The sequence below is a fragment of the Monopterus albus genome, unplaced genomic scaffold (assembly GCF_001952655.1).
Source record: "Monopterus albus unplaced genomic scaffold, M_albus_1.0 scaffold3.1, whole genome shotgun sequence".
NCBI lineage: Eukaryota > Metazoa > Chordata > Actinopteri > Synbranchiformes > Synbranchidae > Monopterus > Monopterus albus.
The window spans coordinates 2,640,619-2,666,912 of record NW_018127883.1 but is presented as its reverse complement, the minus strand read 5'-3'; the positions used below and the strand labels follow the sequence as shown (position 1 = coordinate 2,666,912).

The following is a 26,294-nucleotide window of genomic DNA, read 5'->3' as shown; positions in this document are numbered from 1 at the left end:
CAAATAGAGCAGCTTCCTTTACTAAGGGTAGTGCAAAACTGTGCAGACACTAACTCAAAACAATGATAAAGAAGCAGCTCAGTGTTGACTGCAGCTAAATAAAAATGGTAAAACTAACAAGTTGAAAAGTGTCAACCAGAAAGAAAAGAGCAATGATACTTCATCATTTCTTTTTTAATCTTTGAGTGCTTTTCAACTTGGAAAATTAATGCCAGTGTTCACGCTACATTTGGCTCAAAGAGTGTTGCTTTCCTTTTTAAGCACACCAACCTTCTTTTTCTACAGATTTCAGTTTGATGTGAAATTTTTTGGTCCCCTTTCTTAATTTTTCTCTCTTCTTTGGTTTTTTATGCTGCTAAATGATTATATTGAAACAGCCAAGATCTTTCACTTACAATATAATCACTGTGGTTTATACTACCATGTTCAGGTAACCTTAAATATTTAAATTATTATTTGCATATATTAGCATAGCAATTAAACGTTGATTCAAGTTTGTGTTAGGTTAAACAGTCCACAGTAGTTTTTGTCTTAAAATATTCCTCGATCAACTCGTACAGGATGCTACACGCACAGAGTGAGAGATTTAAAGAGTGTAATAAAAAGAGGTTCAAACTACTGAAAGTGTTTCACCAAGAAAGCATAAAGGCCAGTGTCAGAATTTGAAGAAACTTCACTATGTACTGCAAACAAGCCTGTACTCACCACGAGATGTTACCATGGTTACACAGCAGGGAAGTGCCACCCACTGATGGTGTCTAAACGTTTTCTTGGCTTAAGTGACACCTTTTGTGCCATGATCCTTAAAGAATTCATAACAGCAGAGCTGAGCATTTTTCTATCTGTACCAGGTTTTCGAGCCGTCCAGCATCAGAGGCTGGCGATGTGTCAAAGTGTCATTTGGCCATTGCAAATTAATCTCTTTAATAATTCATAGGAGTCAAGCATTTTACCAACTGAATGTGAAGATGGCCACAGAATCTCTTTTACTCCCTAATAAACTTCACCTCTCCATCTCCTCAACCCATGTTCCTAATTTTCCTTCCTGTCACTTTCAAGTCAAAACTGTTTGAACAGCCACTTCAACATTTCAGAGTTTAATTAACTGTTTCTTCTATGTGAAAAATAAATACAGCAGAGGACTACACTTTTCTCAAGTGGTTCACAAAGTTTTTTTCCCAGCAACATTTTGGTGTTTAAAAATAACTAATAATATAATGACTATTAGCTATCAACAGTAATAATAAAAACAAATATATAATGGTGTTATATTCACTGTCTGGCAAGATTGTTCACTTGTTTTGTTCCTTTTCTTTTCTATTCGTCAGATTTTTTTTCTTGGAAAAGACTGCATATTTCATAAAAGCTTTCCCCTCATTAAAACTCACACCTAAACCAGATCTGAACCTTTCTAGGGAAATCTGCAGTGGTTGCAAGGTATTTACTTTTAATTTTGCCTTTTGGACTGGGATTTATCATCAACACAGCAATGGCACTTATAGCATTTTGTGGCTTGCTTCATGCAAACAGTATAGATTAATAGAAGATCACACAACTATAAGATGGAAGTGTGAAAAGTGATGCACTGCACTCAATTGTTTCACAAAAAACAAAGGTCAGATTTGACTTTTATTTTAAAGAAGTCTTAATGATAGCAGACAGTCCTTGTTTGTCAGAGAAATCTCATATTTCAGAAAGTATTCAGACGCCTTTACTTTTTAAACATTTTGTTATGCTGTGGATTCAGTTTCTAATAGATACAACTGCCATTAATCACTTGTGATGACAAAGTAAAACCATGGTCATTCTAGTCTGAAAATTAATCATAACTCAACAACTGAAATCAGGTCCTTAGAGGCCTTATTTATGGAGTGCTGCAGAAATGGTTGTGCATCCAACAGGTTCTCCCAGCTCTGCACAAGACTTTTGGAGATCTTATAGAATGGCCTTTGGGCTCTTTCTCACCTCTCTGACCAAGGCCCTTCTTGCCCAGATGGCCAACCTTAAGGGTCAGGGTTGTGTCATGCTTTTTCCATTTCAAAATTATTGAGGCCACTGTGGTCCTGGGAACACCCATTGCCTTTGAAATCTTTTTATATCCTTGTCTATGCCTTGCCACAGTTTGCTTGCTGAGATCCACAGCCAGTTCCCTTGACTTCATGGCTTGGTTTTTGTCCTGACAGTGCAGTGTTAACTGTGGGCCTTTATAGTCACAGGTGTGTGCCTTTCCACACTATGTCCAATCAATTAAATATGTGGCAGGTGCACTGCAGCTGAGTTCTAGACACATCTGAAGGCTAATTAAAGCAAACAGGATGAACCCAACCAGAAACTGGAATGGCACAGCAAATTGTTGGAATAGAGGAAGAGATTGCAATTTTTGACTTTTGATGAAATTTCAGATGACCATGGTTTCACTTTGTCATCATCAGTAATGATGGGTAGAAATGGAAAATGTATCAATTCAGAATTGACTCCACAACACAATAAAATGTGCAAAAAGTAAAGGTGTCTGAATACTTTCTGAATCCACTGTAATTAAGAAGAAGAAGAAAAAGAAGCTATATTTTATTGTCACTGTGACACGTACAACAAAATTTTTGTTTGGAGTCACGGGCCTTGGGCTGCTGCGTGCATACGCGCCACCATGACGGGCAGTGTGGGGGGGGTTCAGTGTCTTGCCCAAGGACACTTAAGATGACTTAATTATAATCTCAACTAAATAATTAAATAAAATATGCAACAAAAACAAATTTTTAGAGACCATATGTTGTAATAAACAATGGGCACATTTGTATTCAGTGTGTATTTGGCTCTTATCTGTATATTCTTAAGTTAGAGTTAACAATAACCTTCTGTCAAATAGAAGCGGCCCACACTGACGACTGACATGGGACAAGAAGTCATGTCTGCATCATAGGTCACCACTGAAACTCTCCTGTGGCCCATTTGGGTCTAACAGGTGCTGAGTGGGTTCAACTGCTCCTTCACTGCAGATGCAATTTTAAGATTGCTTTCATCCCTCACTGAAACACAAGAGCAGATAAGAAACAGACCTTTTCTTTCTTTATCTGGTCATTTGAAAAGCTCCCTCTTAGGCAGACACAAACACACCTCCTCCAAAAAAATGTAAATGCTTGGTCCAAGACAAATCCTTCCAAAAGAGAAAAAAGTGTTGAGAATGCTAGGTCTTGAAAACCCTTTTAACACCCAAGTCATTTACTCTTCCTCCACACCATCTTATCTTCTCCATACAGCATGCTAATCAGAAGTGTTTGCACCCTGCTATCTCTCTGTGGGATCAGCAGCTTTGTCTAAGCCTTCACCATGAATGTCTTTAAAAGCAAAACCTTTTCAATTAGCACACATATTGTGTTGGCTTTCAATCCCATGTAACACAAAGTTATGTAAGTGATAAACAAATCCTTTTTCAGTGTGTGGAAATAGGGGGAAATCAGTTTGCTTCCTGTCCAGTTTTTATTCATTCATTCATTCATTCATCTTCTACCGCTTAATACCTGAACGGGGGGAGGGGGAGCCAATCCCGGCCAGCAATCGGGCGAAGGCAGGGTACACCCTGGACAGGTCGCCAATCCTCCAGTTTTTATCTCCATGAAAATTAACATATATGTGTAAAATCCAATATGACATTAAGCTGACATGTCAAGTAAGAACTCTGTCAGGTGAGATAATGAGGTAATTCATAAATACCTTTATGGGTTTTAAATAAAAGTGCATATACTCAATTTAATAAAAGCAATAAATGCAGCTCATGTTCACCTTGACTTGCATTCTCAGTGTATCAGCACAGAGAAACTACAGCTGAAGAACTTTAGAGAAAATACAACCAGGCCTGTGTACGCACTTAGATTACCATGAATGTGAACCTAAGATGAATCTCATTGAAAAGACAAAGCCATTTAAGCTTGTGTTATGATCCAGAAAAGGAGCTTTGTTTAGAGAAGTGAGCCTAGTGGTAAATCTGAGTGAATCAAAGTTAATATTTGATGTTCTGTCTCACAGTGAAGCCCAAACATGCTGTAGCTACTTCCTATGATCACACTGTACAACCAAATAAATATTTTTCCATCTCCATGCTGACCTCTTTTAACATCGTGCAGTACTGCAGTCTTTTGATGAAGCGCTACTTCCCTCTTTTTGAGCTGATTGTAATAGAAAACTTTACACCCTCTACAACTGTGAAATCCTGTAGAGTAGTGAGAGTTAGATGCTGTTCAAAGGGAAGCAGACTACTCATGATACCTCCGGGATGTGTGGATAAGCACAGTACAAGCTGTTGGCAGGTGCTGGAGTACAGTCCGAACATCACACCCTAGTATTATTAATAAAATCTGAAGAGCTTTTTAGGCAACCCTCACCATTTCCCTCCATTTAAGACCAAAAGCAATAAAAATGTCCACCATTCGCTGTGTGTGTGTGTGTGTGTGGTGTGGGGGCTTATAATGACTGAGTAACTTGAAATTACTGCTATTTGAGGGTATCTGAAAGTAGCCTGCATGTGCACTTTCACAAGAGCAGCATGTCATGTTGTACGAGTTTGTGATAATACAGGCTTTCTGTGGGTTTTACAGGCAGAGAAGCCTGATAATGGGAGCGGGGAATGGAGGGATGTGCTGACTTGGTTTCAGAACATCTGTCGCATCAGGAGGCAGTTATTTATGATGAATACATTTCATATCAGCCTTCCATTATTTCTTCTCTCTCTCTCTGTGTTTCTATGTTGTTTTCCTGGCTTCCATTGTACATATGAATATGCATATCTTGATTTTCTTTGTCTCATTTCTTAGTCTATAACTTTGCATGTCATGCATTTTCCTACCACCATTTAGCTCTTGTCTTTATCTATGTCTCTTGCTGCCATCATAACCAGTTATTTGTACCTCTTAGTTTTTCACTACATTATCCCATAATCCCTCTTTACAGGTCAGTTTCTTCTTTTCCTACTCCTTTTATCTCCCCCTTCTCTTTTAATAGCCCTCAACTGCCTCTTATGGCTGCTGTTCTCCATTTCTCCCAGTAGCTTTCTTTTATTTGTTTTCCGCCCTATCCCTACATCAGTAAGGATTTATAGGACTGCTGGGAGCAAGCAGGAAGAGGGCAGAGGTGATCCCTGAGAGGAGAGATCAGAGTGACCATCAGATGAAGTGCAGGAATCTAAGGATGAATAGTAAACAAGGGAGAGCTCCTGAGGCTGGACTAATCGAAATCTACTCTTCCCCTTGAGTCAGGTTAGCAGCAGCATTCATAAGGAAGTTTTGACTGAGATAGAGAGAAAAGTGGAAAGGAAGGGGAAAAGAAAAAGAATGGGCAGGACAGCAAGAAAGCAAGTTAGAAAAGGGTCAAGAGATCGGATAACAAACACAGGAGAGAGAAAGTGAGAGAGAGCAATAGCTCCTCTGGCCAGACTAATTGAATTCCGATTTTCCCTCTGAGATTGGTTAGCAGTAGCAGGCAGGCAGACAGGCTGCTCACAGCATGGATCAGCTCTATCCAACCAATCACACTAATACAGTGTTTATGTCCAGTCCAGTGCAGATCAGTCAATAGCTTCTTCTACAGTGCAAGGCCATGGGGGTGGGGGTTACTGGGGCCAGAGCCAACTTAAAAAAAAAGAAACATAATTGAAAAGCCCTACATGTACATATTATCATAAAACTGTTTTGAAAATAAGGTGCTGAGGTGTTCATTCCTTTTTATGTGAGAATATCAAGCAGTGGGCAAGTGTTTCAATGTATACTACAGTGTAAAGGTGGAATGTGTTTATCAAGGTCAATATTAGTGTTGCTTTCTCTGAGGAGGCAGTGGCCAATAGGAATCCAATTTGTGGAAAATCCGCACTAAACCAATTTACTTTGTCCTTAAGGGATACATCTGGTAATACTCATTTTTCTTATTGTCAACGAATTCCACAGAAAGACCCAAACTGAGTATCATGCCAGTACCTGTGCCAAAGCATGGTATACCTACTATAATTCCTCTGTGCTGTAGACCTCCACTTATGTCCAGAAATCATTAAAGTTATATCAGAAAAATCAGATTAAATAAATTCTCTACCTACTCCTGTTAAAGTAACATATTGTGATAACCTCTGGCCAGCTGGTTTATAAATTAACTGAGCATTGTTTAAATGGAAACTACTCTTCATTTGTGGCCTGTTTTTAAAAAATCTTTCGTAAAAGTCTTCAGTAGGAACCAGTGGGCTAAGCACACCAACAGACTGAAGTCAGAAAGTATTGAACGTCTAACACAGTATTGGTGGAGTTTATAGGCAGTAATTACAATTTAGAAATTCAGCCTTTAACTATTAGCTATTAACTCACAAAATTTCCATGTGATCAGAGTAAAGTATGTGCAAGTTTGAATGCAAGTGTCCACATGTGTTTGCTTCTCTATAATTGCACATTTGTATTTGTGAGTTTGTGTTTGCTCCTTGACTGCCTGTGTGCCTCCAGCTGTGTTGTAAAGCATGGGGGTGTCTCTCTCTATACTCGTTATTCGCCTCTCTCGCCTTAGTCTCCATCTATCTCCCTGGCTGCTCTACGTCACTACCTGTCACCACACAGCTCGTCTGAATATTTAACCAGTCACAAGCTTCTGTGCTCTCTTTTCACACTCCTGTTTTTGTTCCCGTGTCTTTTCTCTTATCCTCTGTCATACCTTTTTGTCACTCCTGCACACATTGTCTCTCTCTCACCCTGAAACTCTTGAAAGTAATTCCTTCTTCTGTCTCTCTCGATCTTTCTCTGTTTCAGCACACCATTTGCTCTTCTGTGCAGTGGGGAAGCTTCTTCTACACTCCCCATCCCTTAACGCCCAATCGTTGTTTCTTATTTAATCTGTTCCGCTTTATTGAATTTAATTATTTCTAAATGATTAACTCGGAGTTCAGAGGGATGAAGAGGGGGGCAAAAGGACATTTGTTGTCAGATCGGGTGGAAGGGCCAGTGGAAGAAAGATAGTGGGGATCGTGGCTTGTTGTTTTGGAGTCAGCCAGAGTAAATAACCTGCTATGCACACTCATCAGTCTTTGATTCCATTGCTGCAGCATGACTGCAAATGCAGGCCTCACTCCCACCTGCCAACTCTCCTCACCCTCAGATGCACCAAACACATTTGCACGCTGTACATTTAGATGTGTGTATATGTGTGGTCACGAGAGAGAGAGAGAGTGAAAGAGAATATGTGTTTTCTTGAAATATCATGGTACATGTTGGAATAGCTACAGGTACCAAATCAGTTTATTTTTGAGGATGTCAGTGTGAGTATTTGTGTGTGTGTTTGTGTGACAGATGTAAAGAAGCAGCAGGTACGATTTGCCTTCAAGTTGGCATACCTCAAAAAGAAGTACTCATTACGGTGCCAGAAGGTACTGAAAGCATAGCTGGAATGATGTCCAATAGGCTGTCAGTGCTTTATATGAAAATGTCACTGGTGGAGAAAAGAAAAAACTGGAATGATGGGCTTTTGCATTACCACAGCATCTGGCCACTCACAGAGTACTACCCATACAGACTTGCATCAAACATACACAAATGATAGCGTTTTATACATAAAACAATCAATTCATCAAAAAAGTTATCAGCAGATTAGTTGATAATGACAAGAAGTTGTAACTTGGAACAACCTACCACTGAAAAACTGTACAGCTTACTGCTGTTTTAAAGGTCCCAGCAAATACTGATTTTATTTAGTCCTATTCATTTACTTTTTTGTTTACTGTACATGTATGAGGTTATAGATAAATAAACATCCACAGGGTTATTTTTTCAAAGCATCTTCACACAATTTACTTTTTTTTTTTCACAATCAGACCACCTAAACCTTTTGCGAGGTACTCCACCTTAACTGATTTAATGCACCGCCCGACCGCGGACGCCAAGAGACAGATCGATCGCTCGACTCAGGTCACGTGCAGCAGGTGTCTTGTCTGTAGGTAACACCTGTGGAGAAACGTAAGCGCTGCCAAGTGGAAATAATGGCGAACTTCGGAATAAGCAGGTTTTCAAGTCAAATAAATGGATCCTTTCACTTTTTCTACATGACGCGGAGGGGAAAGATGGAGCAGACGGCAACAATAATCTGCCAGCTGAAGGTAACGTTGGTGTATAGTTTGTTTTACCTTTCTCTGCGACACCCGCCATGGTGTCTCTTATGTTAAAAGCTGGTCAGTTGGTTTGCTGTTCGACAGTCTGCTTTTATAAGCTCTAGTTTTTCAAACCCTTGGCGTTGTGGCTTTGCAGTAACTTCCTCTACTAATTAAATTTGCATTTATTTAAGGACTGACAGAAACAATTAATTGGCTTGTGGCGTTTTTCATAAAAGTAAATGTTTGTGTCTGACGAGCGCTAGTAAAATGGTGGAACTTTTGTTGTAAAGAGTTGTTTAAGATAGTAGCATATGTGTTTTTTAATTTGCACAGGTACGTTTGCAAAGTTCCTTGTCACAGGTATGAAAGCAAGGCAGCTCTCACCTACAATAGGCCACTCGTTTATTGTGCATTTTAAGCTATACTAAATGCTCTATCACACACAATATTTAAGTCATCTCCCCACTTGTGTAAATATGAGGAGGTTCTCTTTAGAAATATTCCTGGATAGTACATTAGGTAAGAGCACAACATCTGCTGCAGTTAGGGCTTCACTTATTTCAAGGTGTATTTACACCAAACAATCTGAAGTATGACTCATTGAGTTTTGATTGTTTGGTCAGGTGAAAAAAGTAAACTCAAGTCACACCAAGTAATTGCCTCTGAGATGCCTGAAATATCTGTCTGCGTTTCCTTTAGAGACCTGGAAATTACTTGTGTATTTGATTGCAGCGGTGTAAACAGAAGGATGCTGACAGCTAAAAGCCTGTGGTTTCTGTTTGTTGTTACTGTATCCTGGTGAATGCTTCCCAGCACGGTGGCTTTGCCTTGTGTCCTAGACTGACAGACAGTATCTTGATATACATCCACACTGCTTTGTGGGCCCTTAAGATTCAAAATGCAGAAGATAAAACTATTTTGTCCCTTGCACTTTTGCAATGCGTTGGGTCCATACATGCAAAAAACTTGAATTATAGCTGTTATGTGAGTAAGTAAACTGACCCTATAAGCAGTGAAGAAATCAAGTGTTGACACCCACTCCAGTAAAGCTCTGTTGTGCACTATTAGCGGAAAAGCCCATGACTGGTTGTGAATGAAAGCAGAGTAACCTCTAGCATGTTGCAGATTTCCTTGTTTGCTCATCTTGTTGGGGCTTAAATCTCAATTTAGTTTGTACCTGCAGTGTGAAGTCATGTGAAGAAGTAGAGTGGGATGGAGAGACTGAAAAACAGAAAAATATTTGCTGCAACAAAGACACCATCTAATGGTGAAAGCTGCTCTCTTTAACAATCCTAATCTACTGATTGACTTTTGTATGCATGACCAGGTCTGTACCCACACACTCGTATGTACACTTCCATTGGTGCTAACTGATTAGAATGAACTGATGGCCTGACAGGAGTGCAGAAAAAGCTGGCATGCTGTTTGTGTGGGCATTCTGTCTATGTGTCAGTGAAGTGAATTCAGCTGGTTGTTTATGCCCTGCTGAGCTGTGCTGAGTTGCATGTGAGGTACAGTAGGTGAGAGGTTACAGAGGCACCAAGTCAACTGTGTGTGTGGATTACATTCTTGAGCAGGAAGCAGGTAAATGTCTCTGCGTAGGATTTAACAGCTGAGGATCATAGTGTTTCTCCTAAAGTAAACACTAAATGAGGTATGATAAGCCTAGGCTCTGGAAAAAATAACTCTTCTGTCGGTGTATGTAAGAGTGCCGCTGACATAAACTTGTGTGTGTGTGTTTGTATATATATATATATATATATATGTGTGTGTGTGTGGGTGTTTGAGTCTTCATAAATTGATAAGCAGCAATGTGTAAATATAAGCAATGTATATATTTTTTGTACATTGTAAAACAGATCCAGTGACTGACTTTGGTTTGCGTAACTTGGTTGTGATTGTCTTTGTATTATATTTTGTTAATTTGTCACCAAACATTGATCTATCGTTATCTGTTATGTAGTTGTAATGCAAGGTAGGAATTTTGTACTGTAAATGATTACATACCCAAGCCCTTGTAGGTCTCAGTAAATTTTCCTCCTTAGGATGATAACCCATTGTGAAGGCTCTCCGTCTTTCACAAAACCCTATCCATAATAGATTGTTATTGAGCTGAAGACCATTTTTTACCTGCAGTGACACAGTAGGGATTTTTCAAAATGTCATATATATATATAGATTGCCCAGTGTGATTGCCCAGTGTGACAAGGCTATCTCATTTCATAAGACTAAAGCTGTGCTATCCAAAGGAGTAATCTGGCAAAGGGTCCCATTCAAACCAGGTAGCTCTGGTGAATGAAGAGTCACTTACGATAGTGTTTAATTAACTGGGAGCAATGGACATTTGGAGTGTTTTCCTATGAAACTCCATGCACCACTAGGGGGTGCAGCCACCTGAGGGCTCTGTCTGCAGATACTGTATGTCCTCTAACAACTGAAAGACCCCTGGGCACTCAGTGGACCTATTAAACTCATTTTCCTTTTTGACCACTGTTGCTTTTAATCTTAGTGTTTGACCACAATTAATAAAAATTAGGAACATGCATTCAGCTGCCACAGCGGGTCCAGTGTGCACTCCTCTTCCCAAGCCTGCTTATTGACTAGGCCGTCCCCAGCAATCAGCCTCCTATAAGCTCCTCATCTACAACACAATTACTACCTATGACTCGATGGTTCCAGGCAATAGTGTTTTCAGTTAGAACAGCTTCTGTAGTCCTAATTTGCACACTCCATTGTTCAGTTAAGCCAATATACTGAAAGGCTGGACAAATATTTATTTGCAGTAATTTTCTTCTGCATGTGTACATATAATAAAAGTGCTCCGTTATAAGCAGGACTGTTATGATTATGATGATTATGAAGATAGCCTAAATAATCATCAGCATAATACAATTCACTGCCAGTGAACAATGTAATACAATAAATATGTAGTTCCCTGCAAAATGGTCATCATGATAATTGCCGTGATCTTGTAATCATCCATAGATGCCAAACAGAGTGATGATTCTAACTGTTTTGAAACTGATTAGGGTGATGCTGGGTGAACAGAACAGCAAAACATCTTGATTAAAAAAAAGATGCTACGATAATCATGCAAATTATAATCCCATTGCGTTTTGCGCTCGTGCCTTAGTGTGAGGGTTCTTGCTGCTGCGATGACAGGGGTGTTTGTAGAGGTTCTTACTCCTGGGTAGCTTATAGGTAGTCTTGTTTTCCCCTCGAACCACCACCCATGCATTTTAGCTTATCTTTATATTCAAACGCTGTCTGAATTCATTAAAGATGGTGGAGATGGGGGTGGCATTGCAGTTCCATTAATGGATATAGTAATCCTAAACAAAGTAGCATGCTGTAGGTTTACTATGTATGTAACAATGGAATATCAGCTGGTTATTCTGAATAGGGGAAGGCCGCAGTTACAATCTGACTATAATTCATACTCTATACCAAAAAAGGTTTTTCAACATTGTTCTACCCTGGATGTATAAAATTTTAGTTAACAAACAGCCTCATTTTTCTTGTATTATTCTATTTGCCTTCTGGCAATATTGAAATTTCCTCTTAATGTGGAAAACACTGGCTGCTGTCTTTTAGTAGATAAGTCTGTGAAGACTTATTTGAAGCCTTTGCTTTTGTGGCCAAGCATTAAAATGGATGTTCAAAAGGTAATTTAGGCCATTTGGGCAGAAGCCTTTTTTCCCATGATGTGTCAGTGAGTTACAGCTTAGCCCCAGAGGGCTGTCGCTTTGAGCCCTAATGAAGAACAATATGTCAGTGGCCATATGGCAGGAGTCATGGTGTTAGCACAGGCACACGTTGCCAGCTGTGAGACATGCTAAGATGGTGTGTGTGTGTGTGTGTGTGCTCTTCTCTATGTGTCCACTATTTGCACATATGCACCAGTACCTGCACAGGTTGCTTGTGTACAGTCTAAGTATACTGATGAATGTGTATTTGTAGGTGGCAGTGATTCGCACCATGTGCCAACAAGCCTGGCTTTAGAAAGCTAACAGACGGCCTGGTTTTTCATCAGTGCAGGTCAGTGGCTCAAAGTAAGACCCGAGAGGACCTGCTGGGTAGACAGGCTGTTGGCCACATCAAGTAGGCAAATGGAGCTTTCAGGGACCTGGAGGTATCTGACAAGGTCAGGGGTCATGATCAGTACACAGATATATGTCAATATGTTTGCATTTATTTGTATAGGTACTAGGGCTTCATCTAATGATTATTTTCATGATTAATCGATTGGCCTAATAAAAATGTAAGAGGAAAGGGGAGAAATGCCCACCTTGGTTTCCTACAGCTCATGGTGATGAAGTTTTATGTTTACTATGATGTACTCCAAAATAGAAAAAAAGCAGGAAATCAAAGGTAATTGAAAAACTGGGCAGTGATTCGCACCATGTGCCAACAAGCCTGGCTTTAGAAAGCTAACAGACGGCCTGGTTTTTCATCAGTGCAGGTCAGTGGCTCAAAGTAAGACCCGAGAGGACCTGCTGGGTAGACAGGCTGTTGGCCACATCAAGTAGGCAAATGGAGCTTTCAGGGACCTGGAGGTATCTGACAAGGTCAGGGGTCATGATCAGTACACAGATATATGTCAATATGTTTGCATTTATTTGTATAGGTACTAGGGCTTCATCTAATGATTATTTTCATGATTAATCGATTGGCCTAATAAAAATGTAAGAGGAAAGGGGAGAAATGCCCACCTTGGTTTCCTACAGCTCATGGTGATGAAGTTTTATGTTTACTATGATGTACTCCAAAATAGAGAAAAGCAGGAAATCAAAGGTAATTGAGAAACTGGAACAATGGCAATGAATCAAATGACAAATTTTTTTTTTTGTTTGTTCATTGCAGCTGTCGATACCACAGTCATGTTGCCTTTAAATTCAGTTGTTGGGGATCGTACATGCCGTCAAGAAGACATACTTAAATCTTAGATGGTTTATGGGTGAAGTTATTTGATCATTTTCTAAAATAAAAATACACTGTCAGAATATGCAGGCAACACGTTGTCATTCCTTTTAGTACACACTTGAAGTAATTTGTAGCCAGGAATGGCTATATTATTTCATGCAAAGTCATCACTGAATGTAAAAGTAAGACCATAAGAATCTGTTTATTATATAATCTACCCTTTGTGTCATAATCCAGACATTGCCTGGGTGGTCTATGGAGGACATACCAAATAGAATCTAATGCCCTGAAAGACATTAACAGTAATGACCTTATTCTTTTGACACAGTTACAATTACCCAGCCCAGAGACCCAGAGGCTCTTGTCCCACTCTCTCTCTTTGCAGTGTCTCTGTCTCTTCCTCTTCACACTCATTGTGTCACAGTGCAGCTCAGTTTTATTCAGTCATTTATCGTGCATGCATCATCCCGGCAAGACGTGCCTTCATCAGGCGAAGCACACAGTCTGCTAATTTTAGGCTTATGTAAGGTCATGCATTTTTTTTTATATTTAAATATGTTACATTTTAAAATAATTTTAAAGCAGCAACAAAAACTTAAATATTAACCTACCAAATCATCACTTTGTTGATAAATTACTTTTATTGGCTTTTTACTCACTCACTGAGGTTTTACTGCATGTACAGTAATGAGCATAGGTATTGTCAACTCAGATGTTTTTAATGTGATGTCATGTTGTACTCCGTGCTGCCTCAGCCTGCTGTCTGCTCTCTGTTGGAGGAGCTGAGCCCTGCCCTCGGTCAGACACTGACAAAGAGAACAGAGGTAACACAGAGGAGACGCTGCATCATGAACGCCACAATCATAGTCTTTTCTGATCCACTAAATTCACTCACAGGTGTCTTCAAGTACTGATAAAATGCTGAGGGAGGCTGGATGGGAGAGAGCATGAGAGATGAGATGTGTTTAACAAATGATCTATATGCAGGGTGCTTCGCAGTGATAATCCCCACTGAGAGAAATCATTGCAGAAACAGAGGCTTGCATCTCATAAATGCATCTGCATTCATTTGACTTGATGGCGGGGCCTCACGGTGCCATCTTTGACACTAGGCGATATCTTTCTCAGCAAGAACAGCATTGACACCCATTCATGGTAAAACTGAGATAAATGAGTGAGGAGAAGAGAAGGAAGAGGTGAGATGGGGCTTGACACGTGGTGTTGCAGAAAACAGCACTAGCTTGATGACCTCAGTGTAGAAAATGCTGTATCATCTACAGTGTAACTGTAGAGAAACGGGGAAGAAATGACCCTAAAGTTGATGCTGGGCTCCCAGGAACTATCACCTCTCCTGTATGTCTAACAAGGGCATAGGTTTGGCAACCACATTTTTAGGGACATTTCTGTCCTCCCAAAATTTTGGTAGGGACATGTCCCTACCGTCCATATGCAAAACTGCACCCTTGGTGTCTAATTCCTCTGTAATGTTCAAGCTGCTCCATCATAATGTAGCCAACCATATGTTATGATCTAAAGGCTTCTGTTATTCACCCTTAAACGGGATCTTCTAATCATACACAATAGATGGTAAGTGACTGCATGCTACTGAAACAAGCTGATCATTTTAGAGCTAGCTATTTTAGATGTTCACCACCCAGGTCTCCGGAGCTACAGTATATTATCAAGCACCAAGTGATTGCTATGGTTAGAAGATTATTTTAATAATCATTTCATCTGTTGATTATTTCTACAATTAATCGATTAATCGTATGTATAAAAACATTCAGAAATCTATTTTCCACATTATAAAAATGCTTTTATTTAAACAATGCTTTTGCAATGTTTCTATGCAGTGCATTATTAAATAAAAAAATAAAGTCACAGCTACGTGACTAGACTCAACTAATCAATAATTAAATTTTTGCCAGCTAATTTTATTATTGAGTTTTATTGATTAGTTGTTGCAGCCCTAGCTATGGTAACCACCAGTAATTACCTGGTAACGATGACTAATGACAGACATATTTGATTTAAACAGAGGTGTGGTGTGAGAAAGGCTAATGATTCCCTTTCTTGCCTGCAGAAACGTAATATAGGCACTACTGATTCTATTGAGCTTGAATTAAGTCTGTTACTGATGTTCTTTCTGGTTTGTTGGTATATCACTCTGAGATTAAGAGAAACGAAAAACACATTGCGAACAAAGCACACAATTATGTGTTTGGAGTTAAGATCCCCTTAATGGTGTCTGGTTTCCTCCTGTCAGGCAGGATAAACAGGTGTAAGAAAAATTCCTTCATCCCATTGCCATAAGTACTTTAAATGCAAGGAAGAGGCCATAATTTGTAATGTTTGTCAGTAGAGATGAAAGTGATGCTATGGATAGTACTTGCTTGGAGAAAGCAACTGTGAAGCAAAATGTTGATCGGATGGCCAGGTTGCCTGATGTCCAAGAGCTGTGTTAGCTGTGGTAATAAACAGGTTTGTTTTCAATTAATTAGTTGCTTAATTTTATGAATCCATCCTTTCCTCTTTTCTTTCTCATATGTTCAACACAAGTCAGCTTTTTAAACTGGCTAATACAACAGAGACCATATAGTCTGGGAGTGACACGAAAACACTCATTTGGAGTAGAATGTTTTTTTTTTTTTTTTTAATACTTGTGTACATCTGCATTTTTTGTGTTCATTTGCGTGCATGTGATAATGCTCACGTTCATGTGGATTTAGACATGCATTTTCATGTGTCTGTGGCACTGTGTGTCTGCTCGAGGTTAATCTGATGGTGGATTCAGTCAGCTCCTGCTGTTGAATCCACCCTGCAAAGATCCATCAGCAAAGCAGGGGATGTTTGCACTGCAGCAGTATAGGGACATTCTTTACAGCGCAGACAAAGGGGAGGGGGACATGCTGGCACTCTGGACTCATCTCAGAAGCTCCCACTTGTGCAGGCATGGTGCTGTGAGTGGAAAGAGCAGTAAAATGACAGTTAACAAAAACAGTGAAAGTTATAGGAGATCCGTGTGAAATAATGCATGTCATTTATTCATGGTGTTCCCCTGCTTTGGTCATGCTTGGGTCCTGGGAAATTAAACAGGCCTCCCTTGTGCCGTCAGTGGCATTTTCTCCCCGTCTCTGGTGCTTTCCTTTGCTTTATCTTCTGCTCCCCCATCTGTGGGAAATGGATAGCCCATGAAAGAAAGGGGTTAAAGTAGAAGTCATAAGAGCTATAGTTTTATCAGCCTTCACAAAATGCAGCTGACAATCATATTTTATAGCAGTGAATATCAATGAATAAACCATCTTCTCTCCAATACTTGTCTGTCATTGATTAAGTTTGCTTGGCATAATAGAACTCACTCAACCAGCAGAATCATTTCCATGCATGATATCCAGCCCTTGTGTGCTTGTTATCAACTCAAATTTGAACGAAGGTTCATCACTGAGAGAAAGCGATGAAGAAATATTGGTTTATCATTATTTCAGTTAACAGTATTTTCTTCCAGATACAGTATACATCTCACTTTTAAACACTGGAATATGAATTTCCAAATTTGTAATAATTTATTTACTTGGCAGTATGATACTCTAATGATAAGCATTTCCTCAGGTTGGATTGTACATGTGTGCATGTTTAAAACATTTAATTTAAATGTTTAACTTTAATTATAATGGAACTGCTAAAAGCACATGCAACAAGGAAACATGGATTTTTATAAATGGCCCATATCCTAAGTGTTATTTACCATTGGGACCTTTCTTACTTTGCATCCATGCATCAGTACCAAGAACCATTTAAGTCATAATTATTTATCACTGTTTTACAACTCTGTTCCTTGTAAATTTTCTTTGCTTCTTAAGATAAAACAAAGCTCCTTCAGTGTTTTCTTCCCTGTGCACTCTGGTGATCTTGGGGCAAGGCCCAGCCTCTGGTAACTAGCCTGCTCATCAAGTGGATGCAAGTAGATAAACAAGTATCTCTCTCCATATGAAATAGAAGTGTAGCCATGGATATAGCTCTATGAAAATAAAATCTCAGCCAATCACTCAGCCCTGCCTTTTTTTTTTTTTTTTTTTTTTTGGGTTGGAGTTGACTGTGCCTCACCACTGAGAGAGAGCCTGCTGGGAGCCATGCTAACTGGAATACAAGGGCCACAATTAAATCCCTGTGTCACTGCAATTAATGATGCTAATCTAGTCATCTATGCGGATATCTTCCGGCCTTGTCTCATTGAGGGTTAGTTGCTTCTTTGATCAGGCTGAAATACTGTGGGCACGGCACATGTGGGCAGCATAACTGAAAAGCCTCTGCAAAGAGATGTTGCTGTTAGAAAGCATACACATTGGGCTGGCATTTCCAAACAGTAATAGAAATATTAATGGATAAACTTTTGATAGTATTTTAAGTTAGGGGACCATGCTTTTAAATATTTGAGGATACATTCACTTTTTGATTTATAGTCACTTTTGGTGCTAATTTTCCAGAAAATGGAGTGATTTTCCAGGCCCCTTTAAGAGAAGCGAATCCAAAGATGCAGTCACTGCTTCTGTTGCCTTGTGTGGAATCCATCCTGTGGTTATGTAAATACATCCCTCCTCTGCACAGGATTATTCGGTTTAGGTTGTTTAAGATGCTGCTACTTTTGTCTAAGCTATTTTACACATAAGGGAGAAAAATAATTGCATTAAGAATTTGGGAATCACAAAGCTCTCCAGCAGGCAGTATCATACAGTTGTACTGTAAATCAGTATGTGGGAAGCAGGCGCCAATGAGCTGAGAGGTGAAAAGAGGTGACGTGAGAGCCTTTGAAACAATGAGTAGCACCTGGGTCCCATTTACGTCCCTGTTTCGATCACCTCACTTTTTCTGTTGTTAGGTGATGACTCCGGGAAAGAAATGCCCGAGCAGACAAAGGCTGAGAAAAGCAAAGAGACAGACAGAGAAGATGATGGGGAGTATAGGTACCACTTGTCTTCCCCTTCCTTCTTTTGACCTCCTTGTAAATGCTCAGCCCGGTGTCTGGGTTTGACCAGTTTTACAAAACAATCTTTCCAAGCATGAAGCAGTGTAATTGTTTGTTCACATTCGCATCATGTGAAAGCAGTGTCATTGTGCTCTCCAGTTTATAGTTCATAGAAGCTTTGCTCAGCCTGGTCACAGTAGGTTGTGGTTGCTCTGGACAGACCATATTGTCTTTACCTGTTTAGGGAACCTTCACCTCTCTCCCAGGTGAGACCATGCTTTGATTAAAGAGCCTGTTTAATCAAAGATCTCAAAATAAAGAAAGAAAAGAGAGCCATTGTGGCATACATCTCAGTGCCCAAAGAAAGCTGACAGGAAAAAATAAATCACAGGAAGTTGGTGGTACAGTTACATTATTATTGTTGCATTATGTACATATATAAACACATTTTCATTTTCAGAACTGAGTCTTCATGGATGTTTAAGTTGCTGAGTTAAATACATTGTTTCAAGTTTAAATTAGTTACAATGAATTCAGTCTATACAACAGCCTCAGAGTAAATTCTACCTAGCTTGAAATGTTCACTTTTGGGCAACCCTCCAGTGATCTGAACCAAAGTGTTCATCAGCTTGGCTGTGTTCAGGCATGACAGTTATGTTTTTGGATCATTACATGCTGTTCTCCAAATGTCTGTCTTTTTCTTTTGGTATAGTGGATCTAACTGATGATTTTATCTTTCACTCTGATAATGCATCTTTTTTTACAGCTCTTTATGGTGGCTGCAACAATTATAGGTCATTGTTTGTAGTCCTTGTATTAGCCAACTTTGTAGCTGCTATTTATCCTCCATTGTTTAATGTTATTTAATTGTCTTTAGAAATGCAAATAACTTGGATTCACTTGCAGTGTGAGCTCTGGTCACAGATTATAACGGGGGCTGACGAGTTTGGACTTTGCATTACAATTAATTTTTCTTGTCCTCATCCATACACAAGCCATAAATAAGTGAGGAGTAATTTTTCTTTGCTCATTAGTTTTTGACTGCCATTTTCTTTGTTGGTGCTTTAACACTCATTTTTATGGACTTTAACTTAAAATAAAAATGATTTTCCTTTTTTTCTCAAAAAAAAAAGTGGCCACTGAAGGTCAAAGCATCATTTCCTCTGCAGTCTCTATTTAGAGTAGGCCATAAAGCTCACTGACTGGAATGATACTGCTGTATACTGGAGTCTGCATTACCTGTATGCATTTGCATGCACTTGAGTTTTATATCCATGCCAAAGTCAGAGTCCCCTGTGTGTAAGGGTCAGTTCAGGGTTGAGGTTCTGCTTTAATGCTTTATCACAGTGCAGTAGGTAGCCCTCATCACACAAGGTCAAAAGTCAGGACTCTGCTTGTGAATGCTAAATGCCCTGCTGATGTTTTGACATTACCTATTGAATGTGTTCATATAGTCAGCAAATCAATGATGAACTGCAGCAATGCACTCAAGTGTAAAGGGTTTTTCTTTTATTTACTTTTTAAAGGCCTCTGTGTATAGACTGATGTTCACAGTAAGAAAGTAAATCCTACTAGAGCACTGGCTCCTTTTCATATTGTTGCTTCTGATAGTCATGTGTTGACATTGTGTCTGACAGACTGCTGTGTAACCATTATGCAGACACACCAGTTTAACTCTTCACTCTGGTGGCACAGATTATGATTACTCAGTCTTCTCTAAAGCGTTTGTCCTGATGTATATACCTGTAATTCCACCTCAATTATACACAACCGCATTGGGTTCTTTAATAAGAAAACACAAAGGTGAAGAGGGAAATTAAATTCACAGTTTCTCCTGAACTCCATTATTCTAGAAGGAAGAAATGCTGCCCCTAAAGTCAGTGTCGCCATTGCATGATAAACAGGAGTTCTTTCTCAATATTAAAATTAATAACATCTACCCAGACGAGCACACATTATATTAGAATGACACCACTGATTTGACTGTAACACCTTTTTTACATGTTCTTGCTTCTGGTTTCAACTGTTATTTCATCCACGTGGCTGCTACAGTATTTCCATTTTAACCTTAATATACTGTATAAAGACTATTTTATATGGTATGTTGTACACACATTTTAAGCAGTCTTTCATTTAAGCTTGTCAACAACATACATGGAATCAAACAAAAAAAGATCAACAGCAATGCAATTGTGTGCATGCCTCTAGAATGATATGAGCAAATGGTGAAAAGCACGGCGATCCATTCCCATTTATTATTTTCTTTTAATTGGCACGACAGCCCAGCTAGGCAAGTCTTGGGGAATATTTGAAGGGACAATGTCCCTGGAAAAGTACACGTACGGGTTGCAGAGGGGATTTTTAACTGCTGTTAGACGTCATCCACTAGCTTGGAGACCTGTGTCACTGGAGATGTCTGGGCACATTACCAGGAATCCTTCTGCTGATTGCCACATGCAACCACAGAAATGTTTGTATGACAGCTTCTGTAAAATTTGCAACATGACGCTTCTTCAGCTCCGCATACATTTACACAATAAGCTACTTTTTGAGGTGTCATTGACGAAATTGAGATATGGGCAAATTGCTAATGGCCAAAACTAGATGAGTGGGGAGCTGTCATTTTTTTTTTTAGTTTACTTTAATAACTTTGCAGACAGTGAATGTACTCAAATCTGGACTAGAGTGTGTGTGGAGTGCTGCGATAATGCACTATATATGCCAGTGTTCCCACATTCAAACTAATTTCCTAGTAGATCACTTCAGAGTTCCACTTGGATGGTAATTGTGTAAATCAGCTTCTCTACAGTCTTAAAAAAATCAGCTGGCTAAACCTACAAAGGATTTGCATGCATCTTTTTAAGTCCCCACAACTCTGGTATTATTGAGTGTGATTTCTAAATACCACAAACCGGCTGACATAAGAGTGTGTACTTACAGTTTTTCATAGATGCACACATGTTACACCATTTGGCTGCATGCAAGTCCACTTTAGAGTCCATTTTTCAACGTGCGTCCTGTTACACTTATTACTGGCTGCCGCTGGCTGTCACGGGGTTACAAATAGTCAACAGCCTTTCCAACACTTACGATGAAAAATCCTTTAAAAAAAAATTCCATATCATCTTGATCAATTGTTCCCTGAGCCATACCTTATCTCTCATATCTCAACTTTGTGGCGTGTCTTAGTTGGTTTTGTTGTCCTTTTCTCCTCATTCTGCAATCTGCTAAATACATCTGACCTTGATGTACATCCATGCATTGGGCTGTGTTGAGCAAATTTCCGCTTGGCACACCAAAATGAGGTGAAGAAGATGACAAACTACTGGCTGGGGTTACCTTCTATTGTGATGCACACTGGCTGACAAAAAATAAAATAAAAAAAACAAAGGCTCAACTAGAAGAGTCTCAGTTAACAGAGAGGTCTCTCAACTAATGGCTCAACTATTAAGATTCCTTTTATTTGTCATTTTTATGCTCCAAATAAAAAAAGAAATAGTTTCACACATCCACCACTTGAGTAATTCAGTGCAAAGGGGCCAGCACTATTAAATTTTAAGTGTTTTATTATGAAAATAAACAAATATGTTTTGATTTAATATGTATTGCACGCAGGAAAAGTTTCCACCATGAATGGGTTCTTAAAAACACACAAAAAATAAGAGACTCTGGAGAGTGCAAATCTCAAACAATGCATGCTGGGAAGTCTTCTACTTTTGTTTCTTCAAAAACTTTTGCTTAATGAGTTGAGCAAACTTCCATAAGTTAATTCATTTAACTCATCATTCCGAGCCAGAAAACCTTCATTCAGAAGAACTCATGTTTATTAGTTCTTAAATGGTCTGAAAATAAGTGGAATTAAAGTGAAATGAACAGAACTTACATATTTACATTAAGTTAATGAGAAAAGCTTAGCTGATCCTCCTGAGATTCACTATCAGGCAACAAGCAGCATCTCCTCTCCTTCTATTCCACCAAGCCATCATACCTCGAACAACAAACAAAAATATTCTCTTAAAACTGCTCTTCTCTAAGAATAGACAGAAAAATCTGCTCACTAATTTAAGCCATGTTGAGGACAGGCAGGCCTATGTCTGAGAGGAGAATTAAACAATCAAATTACAGGATATAGGTTAAACTGTCTGAGTGCTGTTGTGTTTGTTAAACCTGCATTGCTTCATGTTTTTCTTAGTCACTTAGGGCAAAGAACCAAGCTATAAACAGCATCCCTTCTAAAATTACTATTTTAGAAAACAATTGTCTATTAACGTTTTGCAGACACAAAGCCTCAGTAGCCTGGCATTAGATAGGATGAATGTGGAAAGTTATTTCCTTAGTCCCCCCCCACACACATACTCCAGACTTTGCACTGTTATGTTGAATTACTGTTGATTTACAACCAGCTCTATCCCAACAGGATTCTAGGATTTCTGCAATGGGCTATATCACAGTCTGGCAGTCAACCAGACTGGAAGGAATCAGTTCCTTTGTTTCCCTCTTTCATTTGCTTGTTCATGCCCTTTTCCCCTCTGTACTAGGATAATCTGTCCTGACAGGGTGGGTGTAACATTACATAAACCCCAGAGCCGTCTTGCTGCTTGCTAATTACCTGTGCTCATCAGTCATTGCTGTATAAAGAGCTGTATATATAAGTCATGATATAGTAAGCCCATGGGAGTCTGTTCATGATCAAGACAGTGAGAGGACTTCACAAGGAGCAACATAGAAAAATCATGGCTACTTCATTTGTACCTGGATATATTGTAACTTAAACCTGTCAAGCAGATTACTACTACTACTAGTGTTTGTGTGCTTGCCTTTTTCGTGAATAACATAGAGGCATAACGAGTAAATGCACCATTTTCAGTGTAATTTTAGTATTCATTTTTGCACTGAGTCATCTCTCTTTGGCTGTCAAGCTTCAAACAGCTGTGTTTCTTCAGCACAGAGTTCTCCCTCCTTCCAGAGGGGTTTCAGTAGGTGGATTATGAGAGCAGGAAAACAAACTTCAAAACAGCTCTCCCTGTCAAACTTCTCACATAGACTTTTCCCTCACACTGAACCTCCCGCTGTTTAGAATCCATTTGAAATGCACTCAACCTCATGGCTATACCGCTAGATGTTTAAATTTTGGAACAATGATTGTTGTCCACCTCTGTCTTTAATAATATAGATTAGAAATATAGATTTTGATAACCTGTACCAGCATCTAAGACATGCATCTTAATCATAATTAGTGAGAGGACTGTGGAGGTGCTAATTTGCTGTAATTTGTTTCTTCTAAAGAGCTTGATATGTTAAGGCCAGGTGGCTCAGTGGCAGCACTCACAGCAAGGAAGTCCTGCTGCACAGAGCTACAATAATTAGTTGAATGACAGAAAATTGCAGGTCTCCCACATGTCCTGGAAAACCTAGATTCTTTTGAAACCGGTTTTCCATTCATAGAAAGTCATGGAAATTGTGATAACTTGTACACTGTCCTGGAAAACACCTATCCTGGAAAATAATTTTCACATTTGTTATTTTTTTGTTTTCCTTTTGCTGTGAGCAAACTGTCAGATCTCAGTATGAGCTGGCAGCTGAAATTAGGGCAGTGTTGTGAGATAAACTTAGAATTGCAAGGGTAGAAGTTTATGGCCTGTTTTGAGTAATGTTTTTGTATGCTCTGAATCCCCTAAGCCACTGGCTTTCAAATACACCGCGTCATGTCAGGTTGGTGAAGACGCTGTGAATAAAATAAATCACAATGGAATATGCCCAGAACTGCTTGATAGTTGAAATGTAAACGGTAATAACTGTTGTCTAGTAATGAGTTTTACCTTTTTAAATAACTTTAAGATTTATTGTCCCACCACTTGCTGAATTATAGTTTATTGTTAGGCGGCTTTTTAACATAATAATAGAAATGGACATTCAGCAGAACTAAGCCAAGAGCCATTCTGGTAGGGCATGGTAGATTTGAGGGTCAAGTGTATTATTCAGTGGTGGAAAGTAACTAAGTACATTTACTTAAGTATAGTTTTGAGATATCTGTACTTGAGTATGTGTGACTGTTGTCAAAAATCTATTGGTCATAAGGACTAGATAAAGTACCATCATAGATTAGAGAGGAACTTGTTGGTCTAGGACGTGATCCCCATTTGACATCACAGCCATATGTCATTGAAAATGTCCTGGAAAACTATTTCTTGAAAAGAGTAGGAACCCTGAATTAATTTACACTTATTTTGACAGTTTTGCATCTGCCACTTCTTGGCCTTCCTAACCCTGAGCTCATATTACCAAACAAAATCTGACTTGGGGCTGCAGAAAGATAGCTTAGCTAGGTCAAATAATGTTACTGTGCTTACAGCTCAGTCTTCATTCTACTTCAATTACTCATTTGAGTGCTTTAAGCAAAAGTTAAGAAGTGTGATCAAAATGAATCATTTGGTTTTTAACACACTGTCTCTATATGTCTGCGTGTCCTTCTATTTGCCCAGAATGCTTGATGAGCTGATTCACAGTGACAACGGCGTCATTAAACAACAAATTGTGAAAGCCCCAGCAAAACAGCTACAGCCCCTGCAGAACAGGCGACAATGAACATGTGTCAGTGACTGAAATGAATGTTGGCTGTCATCCTAGTGCTTCAGCTGAGGTTGTTCCTCAGGTAAAAAGTGGTGAAAGCTGCAATGCCTCTGTCTCTGGCCCTTTGGAAACACTCGGGGAGAGTGTGCCTCAACCTGACCTGCACAAATACCACCACGCTCAACCTTCTCCATCAAATATTGCCACATTCTAAGGCATTGCTTCTGGTAAAAACCTGTATTTTAGTCATAGGTTTCATGTGTAGGGTTCATGCCAGTATGAGAGTAATGTTTCATACAGGTGTTCTGGTGAATCATGTTGGGTTGTGTTGTATTAAAACATTTGAAAGATATTAAAAATTTGGGGTAGATAGATGAGTGAAAGGTTGTTTTCTTGGAACAAATGGTAACAAAAATCACCCATGCATTTTATTAGGTAATTCATTGTTTCACAAAAGTTTTGCTACAGTACTGAATAAATAGGACTGGAGGGCACTTTTCTTTATGGTGAGGTCATCATTTTCTATACTTTAGGGTAGTGAAGAGTAGGGTTTATGAGTGTTATGAATTGCCTGGGACATGGAACGGGTTTTTGAAAGTCAGAGGTCTCTAGCTTGGCAGTGGTATGTAAAACATTATGGGCATTACAAACAGCTGTTGGCACACAGCAGCAGTCTTACTAAAGCTGCCATTATAAAAGGTGAGGCAGCTTAAAAATAATGAGCTATGTGAAATTTATAATGTTGACTGTTTGCTCTGTTACTAGCCTCTCTGTGTTTGGTTAAATGCATCCAGGGTGTTTGGTTCATTTCCTCCTGTCATGACCGGTAAGTAAGGCCAGATAGCTGAGTGAATTAGACATTGTCAGCATTTATTTATTTTTTTTATTTACCCTTTATTTTTTCATTGTAGTCCCACTGAGGTTGACCACCTTTTTTTCAAGGAAGCCCTGGCAGGATAGTGGCAATAGCAGTACTTCAATAACCTGAAGTACATTAAAGAGCCTCTCATATAATACTTCTTAGAAAATAGTAATTCAAACAACATTGTTCACTTTAAACGTTGACAATAATGTGCCTGAGTGTGTGGTCACGGTAAGTAAACATCTTGTTTCATGCCCTTTAAAAGGCACATCTTACAGTTATCGATCACTTAAATAGAGTGAGTTGTCCTGAAACAGCAATAAGCCACATGGTTGAAAAGGTTGTATGCATAGACATTTTTTGCCTTCACTCTGACTGTTGGAAGACTTTTGTATTAAGTCAGACATTAAACTCAAGATATATACACACATCTTAATGACACTTTACAAAACCTAAGATCATATTTTTTGTTTGCTTTTCCAGCTTGTCATGACTTAATGGTTGTTCTGTCTAGTGTTTACAGTACCACCTTAACTTTCTTGGACCTTTATACCAATTAGCACAGTGAAATAAATTAAACAACGCTCAAGCCTTGAATTCGACCACAACTATACTACAGTCGGATAAAATCATGAAAAGATTATGGTAGACATTCTAACAAGAAGCCCAGGACAATCCCATCTTCTCTGGTATCCCTGAACACTGTCTGACAGCCCTAAGACACTGATCAAAGACTTTATAAAAAACCCAACTCAAACTCCCACCAAACCCTGTGAACCAGATCATTTTCCAACTTCGTTCGCAGTTTAGGATCAGGCTAGAACAAATCGCCCTGACCCACCATTGTCAGGTTCATTCACTTCAAGCAC

At 39.2% G+C, this 26,294-nt stretch overlaps 1 protein-coding gene across 3 annotated transcripts in view; it reads left to right on the top strand.

The window, feature by feature from the left end:
- The window catches only part of grid1a (glutamate receptor, ionotropic, delta 1a), a 193,170-nt gene that overhangs the window by 38,154 nt on the left and 128,722 nt on the right, over window positions 1–26,294 (top strand). The window contains exon 1 of one of the 3 annotated variants that reach the window (XM_020601764.1): window positions 7,903–8,113. The exons of the other annotated variants lie outside the window; for them this stretch is intronic. The gene's annotated coding sequence lies outside the window, so the exon portion shown is untranslated. Of the gene's footprint in view, window positions 1–7,902; window positions 8,114–26,294 lie in introns of those variants that run through there. 3 annotated transcript variants of the gene reach the window in all.